The sequence below is a fragment of the Podarcis muralis genome, chromosome 5 (genome assembly GCF_964188315.1).
Source record: "Podarcis muralis chromosome 5, rPodMur119.hap1.1, whole genome shotgun sequence".
Taxonomy (NCBI): Eukaryota; Metazoa; Chordata; class Lepidosauria; order Squamata; family Lacertidae; genus Podarcis; species Podarcis muralis.
Window position 1 is genome coordinate 90,711,905 of NC_135659.1, and position 23,855 is coordinate 90,735,759.

Below are 23,855 nucleotides of genomic sequence, written 5' to 3' on the forward strand. Positions count from 1 at the left end.
CATTTATCACTAACCATGTGCAATTGAGCAAATGTGAGCATGCCCAGAACCAAGATTGTGGCCACTGTGTTCCTCCTCTTGTCCTGCTGACATGTGACCTAGAGCTAAGCCATGATGCAGATGAACCACAAGATGCAAGCAAGGTTTGTTCTTGGTTCACCACCTGTGGCTTTCCTGGAACAAGAGAAACCATGAGCCCAGGTTCGGACACAACTCTAAGCCAAATTGTGGCTTACTCCCCAGGTATTGAGATGGCAAATGGACGGGGGAAGGGTTGTGTGATCTTTGTGGTTGTTCTTAATGTTAAATGTGAACTGGGCCATTGTGATATTGCTGCAGCTGTAGTGGCCAAACTCTGTTAAGAAAGAAATATTTAAAACTACACTGGTCTTAGTAAGGCCACTGCCCTGCAAACGTCAAGTGTGTTTGTTGCATTTATATAATACAACCTTGTTACAAAAGGATTTTCCCCCCAGACCTGTTAAAAATACAAAATGACCCAGAAGTTTAAAAAAAGAATGTGGCAGAAACTCAGTCCACCATGAGACAGTGACAATATGCATCACAATATACAACATGACATCACAATATACAGTGTGTAGTCAATGAACTAAGCAGGTGAAAAGTACATTCCATTTGTAAAGCTCATCCCATCGTTGTTGTTGTTTAGTTGTTTAGTCGTGTCCGACTCTTCGTGACACACACACAAACCCCACTGTCTCTCACACCCTTACACAAATTTTTGGGCTCCATAATTCTAATAACTGAGCCTTTGGAGAAAGGTCTAGAAACATGCATCTTCCTCCCTTCTCTTTCCATGATCGGGGGAAAAAAAAGTGCAGCTGCTTAGTCTGTGAATAAATATCTAAGCTGCTTGAGTAACCATAACAAGTCATCACACCCTGCGAGCCGTTCAAATATCATCTCAGGTTCTTTGCATAATGGTTTTAATAAATGTTATCTCCATTTTAATATTGCATGTATTTCATTTTACAAGGCGATGATGATGCATTTGTGGGACATGACGCGCATTTCATTTAGCGGCTACAAGCTAAATCGAATTAAACAGATGATTACTCTAATTCTATATGATTTGATGGATATTGTATTCGATTCGACACTCGGTGCCGGCGCCATCACCTGCTCCTCTCTGCATACTATGTTTCCCCCTCCGTGTAAAATGGTGTGAACTTTAATTAGCATTCTTAATGTGTATTTTTTTTGGGGGGGTCAACTCCTACAGGGATGGGAAGCTGTAGCACTCCACATGTTACTGGGCTGCAACTCACATCATCCCTGGTCATTGGCTGGGATTGATGGAAGTTGGAAGTTCAACAGAAATCTGGAGGGCTGCAGGTTCCCCAAACCTGAGCTACTGGAACAATGGAGGACCTACCTAAATCTCTACGGGATGTCCTCTACGTACCTACAGGACCGCCTCTCCCGATATGCCCCACGGAGTGTCGCGTATTCCACGCGGCGTTTTCAGCAAAGCATTAAGAGTTCCAGGTTTTTCAGTGCAGTCCTTTTTAATGTGAGCTATACACAGGCTATATACAAAAGAAACAGTCCATACAGAGTACTTACAAACGAATACTCTCCACCACAGCACCACCACACTACAGCACAACCACCACACCCACTGTTAAACAGGCTTTCCTTTTAAAACAGGTGATAGCCAATCACACTAATCACACTCCTGCTGAGTCACTCTGACCCAGCAGAGTATTGCATCATCCTGTTGAAGCCTGCAGACTTATCCAGTATCCTGCGAATCCCAACACTCCTCCTTAAGTCAAAGGCTTGAGACCTAATAATTCTCTTAAGTCTCGAAATTTAGGAGCATCCAAACATTTTGTATACAAATCTGCCACATTACATTTTGTGTTACAGTGCTGTACCTTTAACACATTTCTTTCCAAAGCATTTTTCACATTTCCGTATCTTATAGCAATATGTTTACTCTTGCTTTTAAAGTTCTGTTGGTTGGCAAGCTGTTGTGCAGCCATGTTGTCACTTAGCACAGTGATTGGCATTTCAGAAGGTATTCCAAGCTCTTCTGTTAGGCAAGCAAACCATTCTATTTGTGATACACATTCGCTTATGGCTGAGTACTCTGCTTCACAAGTACTTGTGGCAACAAATGTTTGTTTCTGGGATTTCCACTGAACCAGGGCATTTCCAATATATATGGCATAGCCAGTGGTAGACTTTCCATTTTCTCTGTCCCCCCAGCTGGCATCAGCGTATGCATACACTTGCTGATCATATCCTGTATCCAGCACCAGTTTGTAATCTTTTGTGCCTTTCAGATACCTTAGGATTCTTTTAAGTGCTACCCAATCTCTCTGAGCCGGTTCTGCACTTCTTTGGCTTAACATGTGCACTGCCAATGTTATGTCGGGTCTTGTCCAACAACTTAAATATAACAGAGAACCCAACAGAGAATGAAACGCTGTTGCATTCTCACATTTTTGCCCTTCTGGTTCATTTTTGTACTGGGTAGTTATGGGAGTGTCAACCTCATTTGCCCTCTCCATTCCATATGTCTTCAGTAACTTTTCGATTTTTTCCTTCTGACTCAGAGAGTAGACGCCCTCTTCATTTCTCTGAACCTCTACTCCTAAGTAATTCTGAATCTCTCCCAAATACTTCAGTTTGTATTTGTTACCTAGGCTGTTTATAAACCAAGACACTTGCTTTTGTGCAGTTGTTATTAGACAGATATCATCAACGTACAAAAGTAAATAACAAACACTTCCTTGCACCATTGCTGAATATAAACAGGAATCAGCCAGGCTTTGTTTGAATCCCATCTTTTTCAAAGTTGTGTCTATGCATTCATGCCATAGACGTGCACTTTGGTGTAAACCGTATAGTGCCCTTTGCAGTTTTAACACCATGCTGTCTTTTTCCAGCTCATAACCTGGTATTTGCTGTAAATACACCTCGGCGTCAATAGGAGCATTTAAATATGCTGAGGCAACATCAAAATGATTAACTTTTAACCCTCTCAGACTTGCCATTGCTAAAACTGATTTTACTGTTTCAGCCTTTGCTGTTGGGGCAAACACTTCATCATAATGTATCATTTTCCTTTGTGTAAAGCCCCTTGCAACCAACCTGGCTTTCCTCTGACAACTACCATCAGCCAGTTTTTTCACTTTAAAAACCCACTTACAGCTTATGGGCTTTTTACCTTTAGGCAATTCTGTAGGTACAAACACATTGTTGTTTAGCAGAGAGTTATACTCTGCCTGCATTGCCTTTAACCACGCCTCTTTCTCTAGAGTAGGTAACTCTTGCACTTCTTCAAAGTTTTCTGGCTCAGTTACACAAACCTGGTTTATGGTGGCTGGGAACCCATAACGGTCTGGAGGTTGACCTTTATTACTTCTTGCAGACCTCCTTGGTTCATTAATCTCACCCCCTGGGCTACCTTCAGGACTGCTTTTGGGGTGGATTGACCCTGGAGATTTACCTCCTCCTGTCCCTGTTGCACTTTCTTCTCTCCCCTGCTCCATGCTAGCAGCTGGGGAAAAATGCTCAACCTTTACCTCCTCCCTTTCAGTTTCTTTGGGAGAGCTGCCAATTCTCAGCTTTGTTTCAACTGCCTTATCAGGTATGCTCGGCAGTAAAACTTTTTCTGGCAGCAGGTTTGCATGTATCTTGGGCCAATTTCTTTGCTCATTAAAGCTGGCTGATCGACTATAACTCAAAAGATTTTTATCATCTTCAAACCTGTAGGCTTTCGTACCACTTTCATACCCAAGAAATAGCAACTGCTGTGCCCTTTTCCCACCTTTTCTTCGGTTCTTTACAGGTATGTCAACCCATGCCTTTGTCCCAAAGATTCTCAAATGTTGCAAACTGGGACTTTTGTTATAGAGAATTTTATAGGGTATGTCATCTAGTACCCTTGACCACAAGCGATTCCCAATATAATTTGCGGTCTTAATACTTTCAGCCCAGTACTTAATTGGAAGATTTGCGTCTGCTAACAATGCTTTCATTTGTGTCTGCAAGACACCTCCCCTACGCTCTGCTACCCCGTTCTCCTGAGGCGTCGCCACATTGGTAAGCCTATGTTTAATCCCTTGGGAACGCAACCAGTTTCTTAGGGAGCTTGCCATAAACTCTCCTCCCCTGTCTGTCTGAATAGAGCACACCTTTTCGCCAAGTTGCCTTTCTACCCTTCTTACCCAGAACTTCAAAGTTTGGGCAACGTCAGACTTTTGCTTTAATGGATAGACCCAGCCAAATCTAGAATAGTCATCCACTAGGATCAAACAGTACTTGTTATGGGAGACACTTGGTGGAAAAGGACCAGTTACATCAGCATGAATCAACTCCAGTGGTTTTTTGGTTTCTCTCTGGCTTGCTCTTGCTACTGGGCAAGCCCTGCTTTTAACCTCCTTGCAGATATTGCAGTCTAAGTAATTATCACAACTTTTTATGTTTTTCATCCCCCCACACAACTCCAATGTTTTGTTTAGCACTTTATAGCTAGCATGAGCCAGACGCCTGTGCAGGAGATGAATACACATATCATGGTTTGGGACATTTTGCACATTCGCAACCTTAGACTCACACTGCAGTACATACATATTAGCTCTAAGGTTAGCATTTGCCAGCACTGCCCCATTTTGCTTTATCTGGCACTGATCTCCCACAAAGTTTACTTCAAAGCCTGCTTTTGCCAAGTCAGGAATGCTCAGGAGATTGTTTTGCAAACTAGGCACACACAACACATTCCTGAATGTGTGTCCCAGCTGTGGGAACACAACCTCCCCCTCACAAACCACATTAGCTTTCTGGCCCGTAGCAAGACTTACATGTTTTTTGTTTGAAGCCCTAGCATCAGTTAGCAGTCCTTTTCTTTTACAAAAGGTTTGAGAAGCTCCACTGTCCAGAACCCACAGCTCTTCATTTTCTTGACCATCTGCAGACACCCAAGCGGTAGACTCCCTCTGCTGCCTCTTGTGCTTCTGCTGTTTTTGTTGTTTTCTTGGGCAGTCCCGCAGCAGATGTCCACTGGACTTGCAGCAAAAACACCCTTTTACTTTGTTGACCACCGACTGGTCTGCAGCAGCTCCTCCTGGCTGTTTCTCCGGCTCCCGACACCTCTGCTCTTCCCGGCTGTTGTTCCTTCTGGGATGTTCCAACAGCTGGGCTGAGGTCATCTTTCGCTCTGCACGCCTGTCCTCCTCTGCATACAACCGTCCGGTAACGTATTCCAGAGTCAGCTTATCAGTCTCTACCGACTCGAGGGAGTTGACCAGCATATCATAGCTGTCATCAAGGGAACTCAGGACTATAAAGACTTTGTCCTCTTCCCCCATAGGCCTCCCTCTTAAGGCTAGCTCCTGGAAACAGCCTGTTAGGAATTTTAGGTGGTTTACCAGAGAGTCCCCCGGTTTCTTCCGACACCGGTACAGTCTCCTGGTCAGTGTTATCAGTGAGCCAGCTGTCTCTCGCACATGGACAGCCTTGAGCGCATTCCATGCCTCACTTGCCGTCACCTTATCAGCTACGTAGACTAGCTGGCTGTCGTCCACTCCAAGGATGATCGTAGCCAAAGCTTTCTCATCCCTTTCATCCTCCTCAGAGGGCTGCGGTGGATCTTCCACCACTTTCCACAGGCCCTCACGCTTGAGGAAGTGTTGCATGCGGACTGACCAGGTGCTGTAGTTCGTGGCCGTCAGCTTCTCCAGCAACACGCCAGTTCTGGACTGCTCCATCCCTGCAGCTCACCTCCAACACCCACGACTAGATAACTGCCACCTGTACTCTTGCGCAGCGGAAGCGTGCTGGGCCCATAACCCTGTCGCGTATTCCACGCGGCGTTTTCAGCAAAGCATTAAGAGTTCCAGGTTTTTCAGTGCAGTCCTTTTTAATGTGAGCTATACACAGGCTATATACAAAAGAAACAGTCCATACAGAGTACTTACAAACGAATACTCTCCACCACAGCACCACCACACTACAGCACAACCACCACACCCACTGTTAAACAGGCTTTCCTTTTAAAACAGGTGATAGCCAATCACACTAATCACACTCCTGCTGAGTCACTCTGACCCAGCAGAGTATTGCATCATCCTGTTGAAGCCTGCAGACTTATCCAGTATCCTGCGAATCCCAACACGGAGGACCCGAAGGTCCATAAATAGCAACATCCTAGAGGTCCCGGGCCCTAAGGAAGTCAGATTAGCCTCAACCAGAGCCAGGACCTTTTCAACACTGGCTCCGGCCTGGTGGAACGCTCTGACTCATGAGACCAGGTCCCTGCAGGATCTGATTTCTTTCCTCAGGGCCTGTAAGTGGTTCCGCCTGGCCTTTGGCTTGGAATCAACTTGATCCCCTCCCCTTCTTTCCTTTTACCTTTCTCCTTCTGTGATGGAACTCCTATTTGGGGACTTCCTTGGCTTTTTTCTGGCCCACGTAGGACCAGTCTGGATAGTTGGCTTGACGTTTTCATCCCCAAAAAAGTTTTTGATTTGAGTTCCTACTGAAATGAGCCCGCATTTTAATGTTGTATTTTAATCTTGTTTTTAAGTGTTTCAATCAATTGTTTTTATAATTGGTGTTAGCAGCCCTGAGCCCGGTCTTGGCTGGGGAGGGTGGGGTATAAATAAAATTTATTTATTACTACATTGTTATTTATTATTTATTATTCATTACTACTACAGAACTTCCTAGCTACCTGCATTTACCCCAGTGTTTCCTGAACTTGGGTCTCCAGCTGCTTTTGGACTACAATTCCCATCATCTCTGACCACTGGTCTTGCTAGCTAGGGATGATGGGAGTTGTAGTCCAAAAACAGCTGGCTACCCAAGTTTGAGAAACACTGGTTTAGCCTCTATCAGCAGTGAGGGGCCTGGATGTGACCCTCTAGGCTTCCCTATCTGGTCCTATTGGACCTTTTCCAGGTCACATCCTTGACTTGCCCTGCACTGAAGCCTCCTTGAAGGGTGGTTGTTGTTTTGTCTCGGCTGTGATGTGCGTCCTTGTAACCTGATTATACCTCTGTTGGCCTGGATGCAGGATAGAGAGGGGTGTAGAAACTAGCCTACAGTACAAAAGCAAAAATTACACGAATAGTTCTGTGTACTGTTTCTTCTGGTTCCACCCACCCCTTGTATTTGGCCACCAAAAGGTTTCCCCAAAGGGGGATGTGGCACTGAATTAGGGTTGCCACCAATCCTGTATAATAAAGGATCGTCCCGCATTTCAATGTAAATTTGCGACGCTACCCAACTCAGTGACCATCACTTGTGGGAATGGAATTTCATAGTTTTAACTCTGTGAAGAAATACTTTTTGGTCAGGAGGTCTGTCCTTAACCTTCCCCCCACCCCCCAAAAAACCCAACCAGCTTCATTTGTGGCCCCTAGTATTACTAGTAGCAGAAGAGCGGGGTGGAAATTTATATATATCCACTTTGTCAACACTGTGAGTAAATGCCTCCATCATGTTCTCTGTCCTCGTCTCCCCCCTCCCACGGTCCCAAATATTGTAACCTTTGTTGCATTTTGGTTGTCCTTTTCTGAACCTCTTCCATCTCTACAATATCATGGGGTGGTGAAATCAGAGTGTTAGTCGGTTGCAATCCATCTTCTAAGTCCTGTTCCTTAAAGCCTCCCAGATCCCAATACAATATCCTTGCCGCTTCTTGAACAGATATTGTAATTTCCCTTCCAAAAGCCTTTCTATAAGAATTTCTCTATGTTTCATGATTGGGCTTGTTGCAGGATTCTTCACACACACACACACACACACACACACACACCCCACGTTCTTTGGAGACCATGCTTCTCATGTTCCATCAAGCAGTGAACATTGTCTGCATCACAGTGGATCAACTTAACCAAATGATATCATTTCACATCCCTTCAGCACAATCCCCATTGCTGAACGGGTGCATCAAACATTTAAGCCAGTAAGCCAGCTGAAGAAAGGTTTCTGAACAACTCACTCTTTTCTGAATACCTATGTATAGAAGGAAGTGTTTAGTACATCCTGTGCTGGATAGAAAAGCCCTTTAGTCCCCAAGCCTCATGCTTGGTGTAATTTTCTCCAGGTTTTCATGATACAGTGGGCTACACCCAACATTTTCTGTCCACAAGTACAAAGGTCCCTTGCACAAAGGTCCCTTGTCCAAAAGGTCTACAGAAGGGTTGGGGAAATTATTATTATTATTATTATTATTATTATTATTATTATTATTATTTATTACTTATACCCTGCCCATCTGGCCAGGCTTCCCCAGCCATTCTGGGCAGCTTCCAACAGAATATTAAAAACACAATAAAAGGTCAAACATTAAAAACTTCCCTAAACAGGGCTGCCTTCAAATGTCTTCTAAAAGTCAGATAGTTGTTTATTTCCTTGACATCTGGTGGGAGGGCATTCCACAAGGCGGGCGCCACTACCAAGAAGGCCCTTTGCCTGGCTCCCTGTAGCCTTACTTCTCACATTGAGGGAACCACCAGAAGGCCCTTGGAGCTGGACCTCAGTGTCCAGGTTGAACGATGGGGGTATACCTTCAGGTATACAGCATGTAAGGCGAGCCTTTTAAGATCCTGACACAACATTATCTAGGAGAGGTGGGGAATAAGTGTCCAAACCTGGCACAGGGCTCCCACTAGCAGAGGGGTCCACCATTTTCCATTTCTCACAGCACCCCAGAGCAACCTGGGGCACGATGGGAAATTTAAAAATGGTAGCTGGGGGCCCACCAATGTTGGAAGAGGCCCTTGGGATGCAGCAGGAAGCAAGAGATGAGGGCAAAGGCAGCAAGCCATACTTCCTCATCATTGCAGGTGAGAATTAAAGGGCTAAGTGGAATGTTCACAGGGAAATGTGGGCTTTGAAGAAGTATCTGAAGGCAAAAAGAAAAGTCATTGTATGTTGCTGTTCAGGCATAAGGGCAGGCAAGTGGGGTCAGAGCTATTTAGGAACACAGGATGCTGTGTTCCTAAATATTAGGTCTGACACCACCTGGTTCAGTATTCTTTGCTCTGAATACTTGGCTCTCCAAAATTTCAGAAAGGGGGTCTCTCCCAATCCTACCTGGGGATGCTGGGAATTGAAAGGCATGAAAGACAGATGCTCTACCACTTAGCTATGACCCTTGCCCCAAAATGGAACACCTTAATGGAACTGTAGAGCCTACGTTTCAAAGACAGCACTTGGAAATGGATCATCGTGGCTGGCTGGTCGTGAGCTCTTCCTTGTTCCGTGGTAACTGGATATGTTTATAATTGCTATGGTGGTGGTTTTACTATTATGTGATGGGGATGGCCATTTCATTTTTTATTGGACATTTTGGTTGTTTGCAAGCCCCCTCAAGCATAAGGGATACAGGATAAGTAAGTAAATAGCATAAGTAAATTATATATGTCTCTCTCTGTGTGTGTGTGTGTGTGTGTGTGTGTTTGCTTCTCTACACATTCCCCTAATTCAGACCTCATGATACTAGAATGAGCATTTGGTATGAGGAACGGGCAGAAGGGGCGGCGGCGGCCCCTTATACTCTCTTCCGTCACCAGCAAAAGAGTTTTCATTCAGGGCACCTTTTCTCTGATCAAATAGCAAATTAGCATGTGGAATTAAAGGCATCTCTTAACAAAGTAAGGAAGGTCCACATTGTTTATGCCTGGCAGAAGAAACACAGAAAGAAACTGATGCAATTTGAACACTTCTGACACCCGCACCCTCTCAGAAGGCAATCAAAGGCATTATTTATCCACATCCTTCTCATCTGAGCAGAAACACAAGCTAGACTGACAGTTTTCCAGTAATCTACATTTTCTTTCTCCTTTCCTCTCGCATATTTTTCCCCTCCTCCTCGGGTGGGGGGGGGGAATGACAAATACCATCTTATGCAAATGGTAAATATGACAGCAAAGGCCTTGTGCATGATATGCATTCGGAGGCCGAGTAAAATTGCCAGGAATTGCCATGGTTTTGAACCTCGAGGGATTCTTTCAGATTGCCAAAAAAAAATGCTTACAGGTTAATTTGTGCCCCTGCTCCAGGGACTGTGGGTGCTATTTTATCCACGGAGCAGAGAAAGGAATGGAAAGCAAGCCAAGGGCTGCAGGAAAAGGGAAGGATTTCAACATTGTCCCTGGATCACACCTTTCAAAAGGCGGCTTTGAACTCCTTCCCACATTCTGGTAAACACTATAGTGCTGGATGGTATGCAAAGTTCCCCTCTAAAGATTTTGCCTCTGGGAGCGTCAGATCTACCCAGCAGAGATGTTTTCAGTCTTTCTCTGATGAAAAGAGATTGTGCTGGATGATAGAAAACAAGAAGCGGCTTAGATTCTTGAAGTGCTTGTTGCTAACAAAGGCTGAAAGGTTACTTCATTCAGCAATGCTCTCTAGGGGTTCCCAGCAGAATTAGCTCCTGGAACACAAGTAGAGAAGATAATATGTACATAATATGTTTGTTTCGGTCACCCCCTAGAACACACGTTGCAAGGAAGTGAAGAATTAACCGCAGCATTTTGCTCCTTGTTGTTGTTGTTTTTTAGTCGTTTAGTCGTGTCCGACTCTTCATGACCCCATGGACCAGAGCACGCCAGGCACTCCTGTCTTCCACTGCCTCCCACAGTTTAGTCAAACTCATGCTGGTAGCTTCGAGAACACTATCCAACCATCTCGTCCTCTGTCGTCCCCTTCTCCTTGTGCCCTCCATCTTTCCCAACATCAGGGTCTTTTCCGGGGAGTCTTCTCTTCTCATGAGGTGGCCAAAGTATTGGAGCCTCAGCTTCATGATCTGTCCTTCCAGTGAGCCCTCAGGGCTGATTTCCTTAAGAATGGAGAGGTTTGATCTTCTTGCAGTCCATGGGACTCTCAAGAGTCTCCTCCAGCACCATAATTCAAAAGCATCAATTCTTCAGCAGTCAGCCTTCTTTATGGTCCAGCTCTCACTTCCATACATCACTACTGGGAAAACCATAGCTTTAACTATACGGACCTTTGTTGGCAAGGTGATGTCTCTGCTTTTTAAGATGCTGTCTAGGTTTGTCATTGCTTTTCTCCCAAGAAGCAGGCGTCTTTTAATTTCGTGGCTGCTGCCACCATCTGCAGTGATCCTGGAGCCCAAGAAAGTAAAATCTCTCACTATTTGTCCCACATAGAGATTTCTCAGGAGACGGATGAGGTGATCAGGCACTCCCATTTCTTTAAGAACTTGCTGCCCAACGCCAAAATTGATGGGACCTAGTCAACCCCAATTGCGAAAGGCTGGGCTGGATGAATCCCAAGCCGGAATTAAGATCGCCGGAAGAAATATCAACAACCTCAGATATGCAGATGACACAACCTTGATGGCAGAAAGTGAGGAGGAATTAAAGAACCTTTTAATGAGGGTGAAAGAGGAGAGCGCAAAATATGGTCTGAAGCTCAACATCAAAAAAACGAAGATCATGGCCACTGGTCCCATTACCTCCTGGCAAATAGAAGGGGAAGAAATGGAGGCAGTGAGAGATTTTATGTTCTTGGGCTCCATGATCACTGCAGATGGTGACAGCAGTCACGAAATTAAAAGACGCCTGCTCCTTGGGAGAAAGGCGATGGCAAATCTAGACAACATCTTAAAAAGTAGAGACATCACCTTGCCAACAAAGGTCCGTATAGTTAAAGCCATGGTTTTCCCAGTAGTGATGTATGGAAGTGAGAGCTGGACCATAAAGAAGGCTGATCGCCGAAGAATTGATGCTTTTGAATTATGGTGCTGGAGGAGACTCTTGAGAGTCCCATGGACTGCAAGAAGATCAAACGCATCCATTCTTAAGGAAATCAGACCTGAGTGCTCACTGGAAGGACAGATCGTGAAGTTGAGGCTCCAGTACTTTGGCCACCTCGTGAGAAGAGAAGACTCCCTGGAAAAGACCCTGATGTTGGGAAAGATGGAGGGCACAAGGAGAAGGGGACGACAGAGGATGAGATGGTTGGATAGTGTTCTCGAAGCTACAAACATGAGCCTGACCAAACTGCGGGAGGCGGTGGAAGACAGGAGTGCCTGGCGTGCTCTGGTCCATGGGGTCACGAAGAGTCGGACACGACTAAACGACTAAACAACAACAACAAGTCAACCCCAAATTTCTCTCCCCTTCCCAGTTATGAATGAAATGCTATTGACTGAGCTAACTCTTTGATTAGTAAGAGAGTGCATGCAGACCAGTTGCCTGTGTTGGATGGTAAGATGCACATCAGTTTTATCCCAAGGATATGTGGTGACTCAGCTATGAAAATGACATGCAGTTCATTAGCAGAAGTTACGGTGAAGCAAGTCTTAGTGCTAGAACCCTGAAGCAGTAATGCTCCTCGTCTGGCGTGACAAGGCTTTCAGATGACAGGGGGAATACTGGTGCCAGCTCAAAGTTGAAGTAAGTACAGGGCCCAATCCTAGGGAGCGGACGTCCAATCTGGCAGCTCCAACACCACCCCAGTTTGGTCTCTATTTATTACAGTGGTACCTCGGTTTAATAGGGACGCGCGTGGTGCTGTGGGTTAAAGCAGAGCCTAGGACTTGCCGTTCGGAAGGTCAGCGGTTCAAATCCCCGCAACGGGGTGAGCTCCTGTTGCTCGGTCCCTGCTCCTGCCAATCTAGCTGTTTCAAAGCACGTCAAAGTGCAAGTAGATAAATAGGTACCGCTCCGGCGGGAAGGTAAACGGTGTTTCTGTGCACTGCTCTGGTTCGCTAGAACCAGAACTTAGTCATGCTGGCCACATGACTCGGAAGCTGTACACCGGCTCCCTCGGCCAATAAAGCGAGATGAGCGCCGCAACCCCAGAATCGGTCACGACTGGACCTAATGGTCAGGGGTCCCTTTACCTTTACCTTTACCTCAGTTTAAGAACAGCCCTGTTTATGAATGATTCAGTTTACGAACTCCGCAAAACCGGAAATGGTGTCCCGGTTTACAAACTTTACCTTGGTCTAAGAATGGAAACCGAACGGTGGCAGGGCAGCAGCGGCAGGAGGCCTCATTAGGGAAAGTGCACCTTGGTTTAAGAATGGTTTCGGTTTAAGAACGGACTTCCGGAATGGATTAAGTTCATAAACTAAGGTACCACTGTATTATTATTTGTATGCTGCCATTCGTCTGTAGATCTCAGAGCAGTTCACAACATAAAAATGCAAGATTCAAAAATGAAATACATGCTAAAGACCAGTGTTTCCCAACCGTGGGCCTCCAGCTGTTTTTGAACTACAATTCCCATCATCCCTGACCACTGGTCTTGCTAGCTAGGGATGATGGGAGTTGTAGTCCAAAAACAGCTGGAGGCCCAAGGTTGGGAAACACTGCTAAAGACAATAACAAAAAAAAACCACAAACCAATAAACCCCCCTCCCTCTCACAACACATTTAAAAGGGTATAGGATGTTAATCAACCCAAAACCTAGTTGAAGAGGAATGGTTTTGCCTGGCGCCTAAAGGTGTAGAATGAAGATGCCAGGTGATCCTCCCTGGTGAGGGATTCCACAAATGGGGAGCCAGCACTGAAAAGGCTCCGCTCTTGTTCTGCCACCCTCCAGACGTTCCATGGAGGGGGAACATGAAGAAGGGCCTCAGATGATGATTGCAAGGTCCAAGTAGGTTCATATGGAAAGAGGTGGTCCTTGATGTATTGCAGTCCTGGGCCATTGAAGGGTTTATAGGTAAAAAACCAGCTTTTTGAATTGGGCCTGGAAATAAATCAACAGCTAGTGCATTCGGACCAGGATTGTTGTAATTGGCTCAAACCGTCTTGCTCCAGGAGTGGTGTAGTGGTTAAGAGCGGTAGTCTCGTAATCTGGGGAACCGGGTTCGCTTCCCCGCTCTTCCACATGCAGCTGCTGGGTGACCTTGGGCTAGCCACACTTCTTTGAAGTCTCTCAGCCCCACTCACCTCACAAAGTGTTTGTGATGGGGAAGGAAGGGAAAGGAGAATGTTAGCCGCTTTGAGACTCCTTTGGGTAGTGATAAAGCGGGATATCAAATCCAAACTCTTCTTCTTCTTCTTCTCTGGTGAGCAATCTGGCTGCTGAATTTTGCACCAGCTGAAGTTTCCAAACAATCTGCAGAGGCAGCCCTATGTATGAAGCATTGCAGCAATCTCTACGACCAACTGAAGCACTGTGGAGTAGATCTGCATCTAAGTACCAGGGGATTTAAAGGAAGACATGCTGCCCTGCCAGCAGAACAATCTCTGGCCAACAGATGGGGTTTCCTGTCCCATCTTAAGCCCTTTCAACCACCTTCAGCAGGAGTTAGAATTGTACTGTTAGCTAGGCAGGCAATCTTCCTGGAATCCACCCAGAGGCTGCTGCCACATGAACCCTGCATTCTAGATCTGTTTGCCAGTCCTGACTGCCCTGCCCTCAACAGGATCTCTTCTGAAGATCTTAAAGTGCGAAGTGGCTCACAACTATGGCACAACTCAGTCTATGTTGGAAATATCCCCAATGCCATGCTTAACATGGAAATGCATTCAATACCGTTGTTCTCTTTGAGCCCCTATACAGAAACCGCCACATCACAGCCCACTTGGAAGAAGGGGAGGGTGCATAAGAAAGAAAAGTGAAATTCAGGCGTCAGATTCTTCATGAGAAATAATAATGGAGAAATGGAATGGTGAACGCTATAGAGATGTGTTGATAGTGCCTTTTTAATAATGGCATGAGACTGCAGTGAATAGATTAAAAAAAGCCAATAGAGAACACAGAGAGAGGCAAGGATCCCTCATTACTTAGTGACAGAGATTGCATTTGCTGGGGTTTTTAGTATTAGGTCATAGCAGGCTGCTAAGATATCTGCAATTCAGACAAGCAAGGTCTGATTTCTAACCTTAAAAGATAACAATCTGTTTCCTTGGATTTGTTTCAAGTTTTGCAAAGCCAGCTGCATAAAATGCCACTGTGCTCTTCTACAAAGAGACATTTGTCGTCGCTTCACCCTATGGGAAGGGTGGAAATGTCTGCTTTATGATGTCCTTGAACTCTGATAATGCCTTTTGCTTGCCTGGGTGAGGGATAGAAAAGAGGTGTGTGTGTGTGTGTGTGTGTGTGTGTGTGTGTGCAAGCAAAGGTAACACCTGCATTCATTGCTCTTCCCACCTTGGGCATGTGCCTTGCTAGAAAGTCTCCCAAAATGGAATGTGCCCCCTGGGAATGAAAAGGCTTCCCCTCCTTGGCTATATAACAGCCTTTTTTTAAAAAAAAAAAATGACATTAAGCTAAAATGGAAACTTAAATAAAGAAGAGCGCCTGTTTCATGGCTCCGAAAGGAAGCTCATGCACCAATCCATGATGAATTCATTCCCCAGAACTGAAATTCCTGATCTGACAGTATTGACTGCATCCTCTTGGACCCAACCCTACATTCTTCCTCCCTCCCATAATTCAAAGTGCCAGGAAGGTCATGGCAATTGCCCCTGGGGCAGAACTCAGACCTCCATACTGCACAACTGTCCCATTTTAAGCGGGACACCCTGGATTTAGAGAAGCCGCCCCAGCTTCTGATCCCAAGACATTGGCTCCCATGCCAAAATAGAAGACCAAAACACTCGCATTTATTCATACCATGCTGTGGTGCAAGTCAGCTGGCTCACACCAGAGCATGGTACCCAAAATAAGAAGTCAAACTTACCATGTCCCTGTGCATCACCACTCTTCCTCCTTCCGCCATGACTTTCCAGCCGACATACTTCTGGATGCTGGCACTGCATTTATGGCAACACTACTGGTTTCCACATGGATGGTGGAGGCAGAGGCCGCAGAGGTGGGCAAAGGTGCGAGGGAGGGAGGGAGCCAAGAAGGGTTGAGGCTGGAGTGAGAGGGGGTGCAGCCTCCGTTGAGGTCGTATCCTGATTTCCCTTATTCCGGTGTTGGAGGGTATAGAGCTCTAGAAAATAAATGTGTGGGATCTGTTTTGAATAAACACAACAAGCACCACCCCGCTTCTGCCATATAAAGTCAGTAATGTTGCAAGGACATCAGAATAAACAAGGAGGGGACTTAACACAGAACCCTCCAGTATGGGGTTCAGCCAGCCATTTCTTCTCTCCCCCTGCCTAGTTTTTTTTGGGGGGGGGTATCATTTTCCACCCCCAAAGGCAGTCAGTACTCCCAGACAGCATGCTTAGTCCTGCTCCAAGAGCTTACAGTTTAAATTTCAACAAAAGTGGTGATGAGAGACAGGGAGGAGGAACGGAAAGTCGATATAATATTAGCGAGGAATTTTAAGCGTTTCAACTGCATAAATCAATGTTTTCGTTTTATAAATCCTGCACAAGTATACTGTACAAGACAAAAACAAGATAAACTATTATCTCATACTTGATTCACTTTTTCCTGTCCAAAGTTTGTGTCGCTCTAAAACTAACTCTCTTGGTTTTCTCTGCACATTAACCTTCACAAAATTCAGCAGACATACCAGTAGCTCAACTCTTTGGTTTGATATTTCCTCAATTCTTTTAATCTTCCGAAAATTTCTGTGGCCGCCTGCTCTTCCTCCACACCAGAACACAAAGCAGAGGAAAAGGCATAAATCAATATTTACCATTAGGATCAATTCCTTTTTCCTAGACTTTTATTTCTAACAATCAATTGCGTGGTTTCTTCTAGACAAATTCTGATCAGAGGCTTTTGGAGATGCTTCCTTTTTAAAAAACAAAGTTTTTAAAAGTCCATCGTTCCCCATCTAAGCATTACAGATCTCTCCATGCACCACCACCCCCTCTCTCCACTTGGCTTCCAGTGCTTTTCAAATGCATGGAAGAAGAGAGAAAATGTAGAACATGAATAAAAGGTTTTTAAGCATCTGAAGAAACCTGCAGGTCAGGCCCATTAAGAAGAAAACTGGCTCCTCAGTCTTTATCTGCATAACCTTTTCCCTCTTCTCAATCTTCCCATCTGAGATGTAATTTCTCAAACTGCTTCTTAATGATGAATCTTCCGTCTTGTAACTGCAATAATAGAAAAGTGAGGTGCGGTGCAGGCTGCAGGAGTCTGCAAAGGGTTTCATGTGAGCATGGGTCAACCTCTTTTAAAATCCAGTAAGCATTGCTGAAGGTGCAAAGGGGCAACAGGAGGGAAACCCATCAATGGCACTGTCCTGGCCTTATTCTGGCCAATTACTCTTTGCATATCCAATGGATTCTTGCTTAACACGCACAAAGCTAGTCATACGCTGTCAGCTGCAAATGACAAAGGCTTCCAAGCAGAGTTTGGGATGATAGAAGCAAACAGAGGGGAGCATTGCAGGGGCTCCGTGCCAGACATGGGTTCAATCCCCGGGGGCAAGGAATCTCTGGTAGCAGGCGCTGGATCACAGTCTTCCTGAGATCCTAAAAATCTGTTGTCAGTCAGAGTAGACTGGGCTAGGAGAACCTGTCCAAAGTACAAGTTGGGGAGAAATTGGCATTTGCATTTTTCACATTTTGACTGGATTCTTCAAACCTGCTTTATTATTACTACAGTAGTACCTTGGTTCTCAAACGCATTGGTTTCCAAATGCCTTGGTTCCCAAACACCGAAAACCCGGAAGTAAGTGTTCTGGCTTTTGAATGTTTTTCTCAGAAGCCGAACGTCTGATGTGGTTGTTAGCTATTGTTTGCGGGGCGCCTGCACCAATCAGAAGCTGCACCTTGGTTTCCGAACACTTCAGAAGTCAAACGGACTTCTGGAATGGATTAAGTTTGAGAACCAAGGTACCACTGTATTTGGCGCTTTTGTTTTTGCTATTTATTTTTCTGTTCTCATACTGAAGCAAAGTTCTTAACCTGAGATACTATTTCTGGGTTAGCGGAGTCTGTAACCTGAAGCATCTGTAACCCGAGGTACCACTGTACAAAGAAAGCTGCTGGGGCAGTATAGACGAGACAGCTGACTCCCGGAAAATGTGTGTCCATTCTCAGCAGCTGAGAGCGGGCAGGAGTGGTTCAGTAGTGCTTTGGTTCCAAATGTGCAACTAACAAACCTACCCTTCTTTTACACTATTTAAGATGCAGCCATACAAATGCTATCTAAATGTTTTATGTTCTATAAAGGTTTACTGGTTTTAAAAGGCTGCATGGATTCCAGCAGAGGAGATTTTTCATGTTCGGTTCTGCAGTGTTTGTTTCTCCACAGGCGCCGGCGTATCTTCATGTCTTATGTTTTACTGCAGAGCTTTATTTTTGGGGAATGCAGATTGGGAAATGTGATAGCTCCCTCCTTTTTCCCAGCTGCAGGAGCCTACACCGTTTGCCGACTTCCAGCACTCGGAATTTCATTTTTCTCCTTTCCCTCCACCCTGAAATATTCATATCCTGTGTCAGGGATTGAACCCGGAACCTTCTGCGTTCAGAGCAGGTGCAGTACCACTGAGCTACAGCCCATCCAGGTGTAAGAAGGCATGGCCAGGCCAGAACACCTGACTACTCCAGGTGTCACATTTTTGTTAAGTATTTAAAAGGGGGAGCGATGGGAGATAGAATGGAGGGGCAGGGAGAGGAATAGAGAGAAGGACCATTAAACCTTAGTGTGAAGTAACAAGTTTGAGTTAAAGGCAGATCCTTCCTCTGAAGATGTTGAAGACAACTGTCTTTAAAACAAAAAACACCATATGAGCCATCATGATACTGAAAACAAATTCAATATTTGTAAAGCTATCTCATCAACATCTTGGAAAGGCTAAATTAAACGGGGAGTTGTGTATCCCTGTTCTCATATGCAACTGACGTTTATTTCATTTGTATAGTCTTTGATCTGTGTGGCATTTTTAAAGGAGCAACCTGAAGTATGGTCTTAATCCTATCCCCTCCTGGCTAATCACATTTCCAAAACACACACACAAAAACAAAAACAAAAGAGGCAATATTTAATTTACAAAGGAGACCAAAGGCAAAAAAAACCAAAATAAAATCAATTTGGACCACACCAGCAAATCTCGTTTAGAAATTCTTCAAAGACTCTCTTCCCTAAATACATGTGCAATATTGAAGCTGTTTGTAATTACTACCTTTATGAAATGCTTTGGTAACTGAATGGCGTTTACAATTGAGTGATAAAGGATTTGATAAAGTAGCATTTAAATATTCCTTTTGCCAGGAAAGAAAGATTCTATTGAGCAGTGCCGAAACAGCTGGAGATGGAGTAATTGTCACGATGGGATTATACTCCATTTGTACTAGTTGAGCTATTTTTAACCCATATGTGTCATACATTAATATAGTTGGTTGAAAGCTAACATTTAGAATTCATTTTAGAGTAATTGTCTGCTCCTGCAGTTGCTTCTTCTTTTGGTACAACTGCCCAGCTCTCCGTTGTACTTCAAATCTTTGAGTCACTCACCTCAACGCTACAGCAGAAACCACAAGGCACAGCAATAGGGAATAAGCTGAGTCTTGATTCTACTTGAAACAGATTTATTTAGGTTCCTACCTTAATCTCCCTCTATGCGCCTTCACCTTCTCTAGGATCAAGCAAACTTGGCTATGTGTGTGTCATATCACATGTTGTTATTATCTTAGGAACTCAGCTCTCCAAATCTGCCGTCCGCAGCTGGTGATTTGAGCCTGAAGACAGACAGAGAGTTGAAATGCCTTTACAGAGGAAAGGCTGTCCGTAGTATGTACTCTCATCCCATTGCGTCCTCTGGTGAACAGGTTTTGTATACGGCTTCAAAACGCTGTAAAAGCTGTTTGATCAGAGGCAACAATGTGCTTGTGTCTGTGTACTAAGTGATGTGATACCTCTCCTGAACTACTTCCATATCTCTGGACTATTCTCTGTCTCCTACCTATGACAGCTATAGACAGGCAGGTTTTCCCCCCTGCTTGTTTGTTGGCAAAGGAATCAGTTAGTGGAAAGAAAACTTGGCACGCCTCCTAAATATATCTTATTTTCACATAAAGGTAAAAGGTAGGGTAAAGGACCCCTGGACAGTTAAGTCCAGTCAAAAGCGACTATGGGGTTGCGGCGGTCATCTTGCTTTCAGGTCAAGGGAGCCAGTGTTTGTCCACAGACAGCTTTCTAGGTCATGTGGCCAGCATGACTAAACCACTTCTGGTGCAACAGAACACCGTGAAGGAAACCAGAGAGCACAGAAACGCCGTTTACCTTCCCGCCACAGCAGTACCTATTTATTTACTTGCACTGGTGTGCTTTCGAACTGCTAGGTGGGCAGGAACAGGGACGGGGCAACGGGAGCTCACCCTGTCTCAGGGATTCAAAGCGCTAACTTTCTGATCGGCAGGCTCAAGAGACTCAGTGGTTTAAACCACAGCACCACCCGCACCCCTATTTTCACATAAATTCATTTTGGTACAGTTGTTTTTTATGGATATTCTCAGCAGGTACACATATAAATATTGGTATTATTGTTATTACTATTATTATTATTATTATTATTATTATTATTATTATTATTATTACTATTCTGCACCCACTCAGCTCAGCGCCCTCTGCCACCCACACTGCAGCTAGCGAAGGGACTTAGCTCAGTGGTAGAGCACATGCTCTGCATGCAGAATGTCCCAGGTTAAATCCCCAGCATCTCCAGGTGGGGCTGTGAAAGGTTCCTGCCTGAAGATACTGGAGGGCCAACTGCTAGTTAGGGTAGACCAACCTTTCTCAACATTGGCCATGCGTACTAGGAATGGTGGGAGTTGTAGTCCAACGACGTCTAGGGACCCAAGGTTGAGAAAGGCTGGTGTACGCAATCCTGAGATGGAACAATTGCCTGACTTGGTATAAGATGGCTTCTTCTCACTCACACAAAACACATCATAGACTCGCTCAACAAGCATCCTCCGAAAAAACACACATTAGCTGTATTTGTCCATGGATTTGGACCTGCCCACCCAATATACATTTCTGAGCTAGATGAATGAGGGAGATTTCTGTGTTCCTATGTTCTCATTCATCAAGAGTGAAGAAAAGGTAACAGAAAGGAATCCCGTTTCTGTGTTTTACTAGAATCCCAGTTTTGCGAGCTAGTATTCTAGTGGGGATGGCAAATCTCATTTTGAGGAATGAAAATGGCTGGTTGGGGTGGGGTCAGAGATTCAGTCCTAAGTAGGCTTTGCCAAAATAAAAAATAGTGGGCTCCTTAACTCTACTAAACCATCAATATGTTATCCATATTTTATTGATGGCTTCTTCCTCCGAGTGGAGATATTTCCTTCATTTGCCTGCATGTTAGATGAGTACTCTCTTCAGATGGAGTCTGATCATTGATAAGGGTGATCTAAAATGGCTAATGGATAGATAGGAATGGCGGAGAAGCTTCAACCTGTTTGGATAGAATGGAGGCTCTAACACACACACACACACACACACACACACACACACACACACACACACAGCTTTTCTGAAGAACATATGAAAAACCTTAATGGATCAGATGAAAGGTCCATCTCAGAATCCAGTGATCAAAGAAGATGCTTCTGGGAAGCCTACGGGTTTCTTTGAGAAATTACCGTATTTTTGGCCCTATAGGATGCACCGTCCCATAAGGCGCACCTAGTTTTTTGGGGGGGAAATAAAGGGGGGGAATTATTTTTTTTCCCCCAGGCACGGGGCTAGGGCGGGGGAAGCCCGAGCTTCCCCTGACCCCAGCCCCCAAACAGGCAGCTCTCTGCAAGCCGTGGGAGCCCAGCGCTGGCTCCCGCTGCTTACTGAGAGGTGCGCGAAGCCTGGAGAGCGAGAGGGTGCGCGAAGCCTGGAGACCGACCCCTCTCGCTCTCCAGGCTTCAGCGAAAGCCTGCATTCGCCCCATAGGACGCACACACATTTCCCCTTCATTTTTGGAGGGGGAAAAGTGTGTCCTATAGGGCGAAAAATATGGTAGTTCCTTCTGCAGAATTAGGGTGGCCTGTCTTCATAAGCTACTCACAGGGCTTGTGAGAAGCAAAATTATTGGTTTTTTTCCCTATGCTGTGAGCTGATTTTGTGGGAACGAGTGCATTGCCTAGATGTTCCTATGGAATTATCACTGCTAGAGGTATGCGGTCCCAAAGGCTGCTCGGCCTATACATTTTTAGATAAATTGATTCCACTATCCTTTCCCAGAGGAAAGAACGGTGTAAGAGTAGCCATCCATGTTCCACGGCTTGGGCTTAAGTAGGTGCAAAACCAAAATTATGATGCAAACAGAATGCTCAGTGACACCATAGGCCAGAATTCAAATACAGTGGTACCTCAGGTTACATACGCTTCAGGTTACAGACGCTTCAGGTTACAGACTCCGCTAACCCAGAAATAGTGCTTCAGGTTAAGAACTTTGCTTCAGGATGAGAACAGAAATCGTGCTCCAGTGGCGTGGCGGCAGCGGGAGGCCCCATTAGCTAAAGTGGTACCTCAGGTTAAGAACAGTTTCAGGTAAAGAACGGACCTCCAGAACAAATTAAGTACTTAGCCTGAGGTACCACTGTAATCTGAAAACCAGATCCATGTATCCCAGGTTGGACTTTTGAGACAGAAAACTATCCCCAGGGCTGGCACGAGATATTTTGCTGGCTGAGGCAAAGGACAAAATGGTGCTCCCTCCCTGCCCACCACCTGATTCCATGTACAAAAGCCAACCAGAATGACAGCTGGATCTTAGTTCAGCACTGGCAATTGGACAGCGTTCTCCACTCCGCCTGAAAGCAGCAGGCTAGCTTAGACCCTGTGGTGTGCGCAGCTCTGCCTCCTCCTCAGCACTCAACATCTGCCACCTGAAGGCAGCTGCTTCACTCTGCTTCATGACAGGGCTGGCCCTGACTATCTCCCAGGTGTTGGGGACAAGAAAAGAGAAGTGCCTTTCTCCGCCGCACTCTGCTCTAGGTGTTTCCCAGATAGGCTACAGTTGCTGAAGTTCCCTCTTGTGCACCATTTTTAAGGGTTACGTATATCCAATGATGGTCTTCCTCAAAGTACAGTCATACCTCGGGCTGCAGACGCTTCAGGTTGCGTTTTTTCGGGTTACGGACCTGCCGAAACCCGGAAGTACTGGAACGGGTTACTTCCGGGTTTTGGCGGTTGCACAGCGCTAAATCGTGCTTTGCGCATGCGCAGAACTGCCGAATCGCAACCTGCGCATGCGCAGATGCACCGCTGCGGGTTGTGAACATGCATCCCACACGGATCACATTCGCAACCCAAATGTCCACTGTAGATCCATTGTAGTTAAGCAACATGGCTGGCTTGGGTTCAGTAATTTCAAGGCTTCTCCTCTGGGTAGGTCTAGCTCTCAATAGAACTCTCAAGTTGCAGAAGCCACAGCCTCTTCTATATGTTGCCAACCTGTTCCTGGAGCACAGCCCAAACATGTGGTGAAGGAGTTCTTCATGGGTATACTTAGATTGTGATAAGTGACCCTTCAGATTGAAAGTCATTTCTAACAGGTTATCTGTGCCCACTCTGTTGTCTATAGATAGCACATCATAATTACATCATGGTCGTTATAATTGTTTGTTTGATCAAACCTCTAATTTCTTCTCATTTGCAAAATAAATAAATAAAAAGGAGTCTAAAAGTAGTCATTTATTTTGAACTGCGTACTAAGCACACCAAGAATAGAACAGGCTGCACAACAAACAATGCACAAATTGATTCTTTGGGCAAGAGGTAACATTTGAATGCTTCCTTGCACCTGGCTTCCATAAAGGGTGTCGAGCTCTGTTGTTTTAAAATGCAGCCTTTGTGCCTGGATATTTTCTTCCCTCTTGCAAAGCTGCCTTTGGAATGCCAGAGGTAAAGGGTTTGGGGGATTTGGATGAGCAGGTGACCTTCAGATAACTTTAGTGGGAAAGGACAAAGTTGGAAGATGAATGCATAAAGGCAAGAGACGTGCCGTGTTTCGAAACCTTTCCCTTTGACCGTTTTG

General features: G+C 45.1%; 1 protein-coding gene across 8 annotated transcripts in view; it reads left to right on the top strand.

Moving 5' to 3' along the window:
* CDH4 (cadherin 4) overlaps positions 1-23,855 on the top strand; it is an 831,041-nt gene that overhangs the window by 561,631 nt on the left and 245,555 nt on the right. The gene's annotated exons all lie outside the window — the stretch shown is intronic.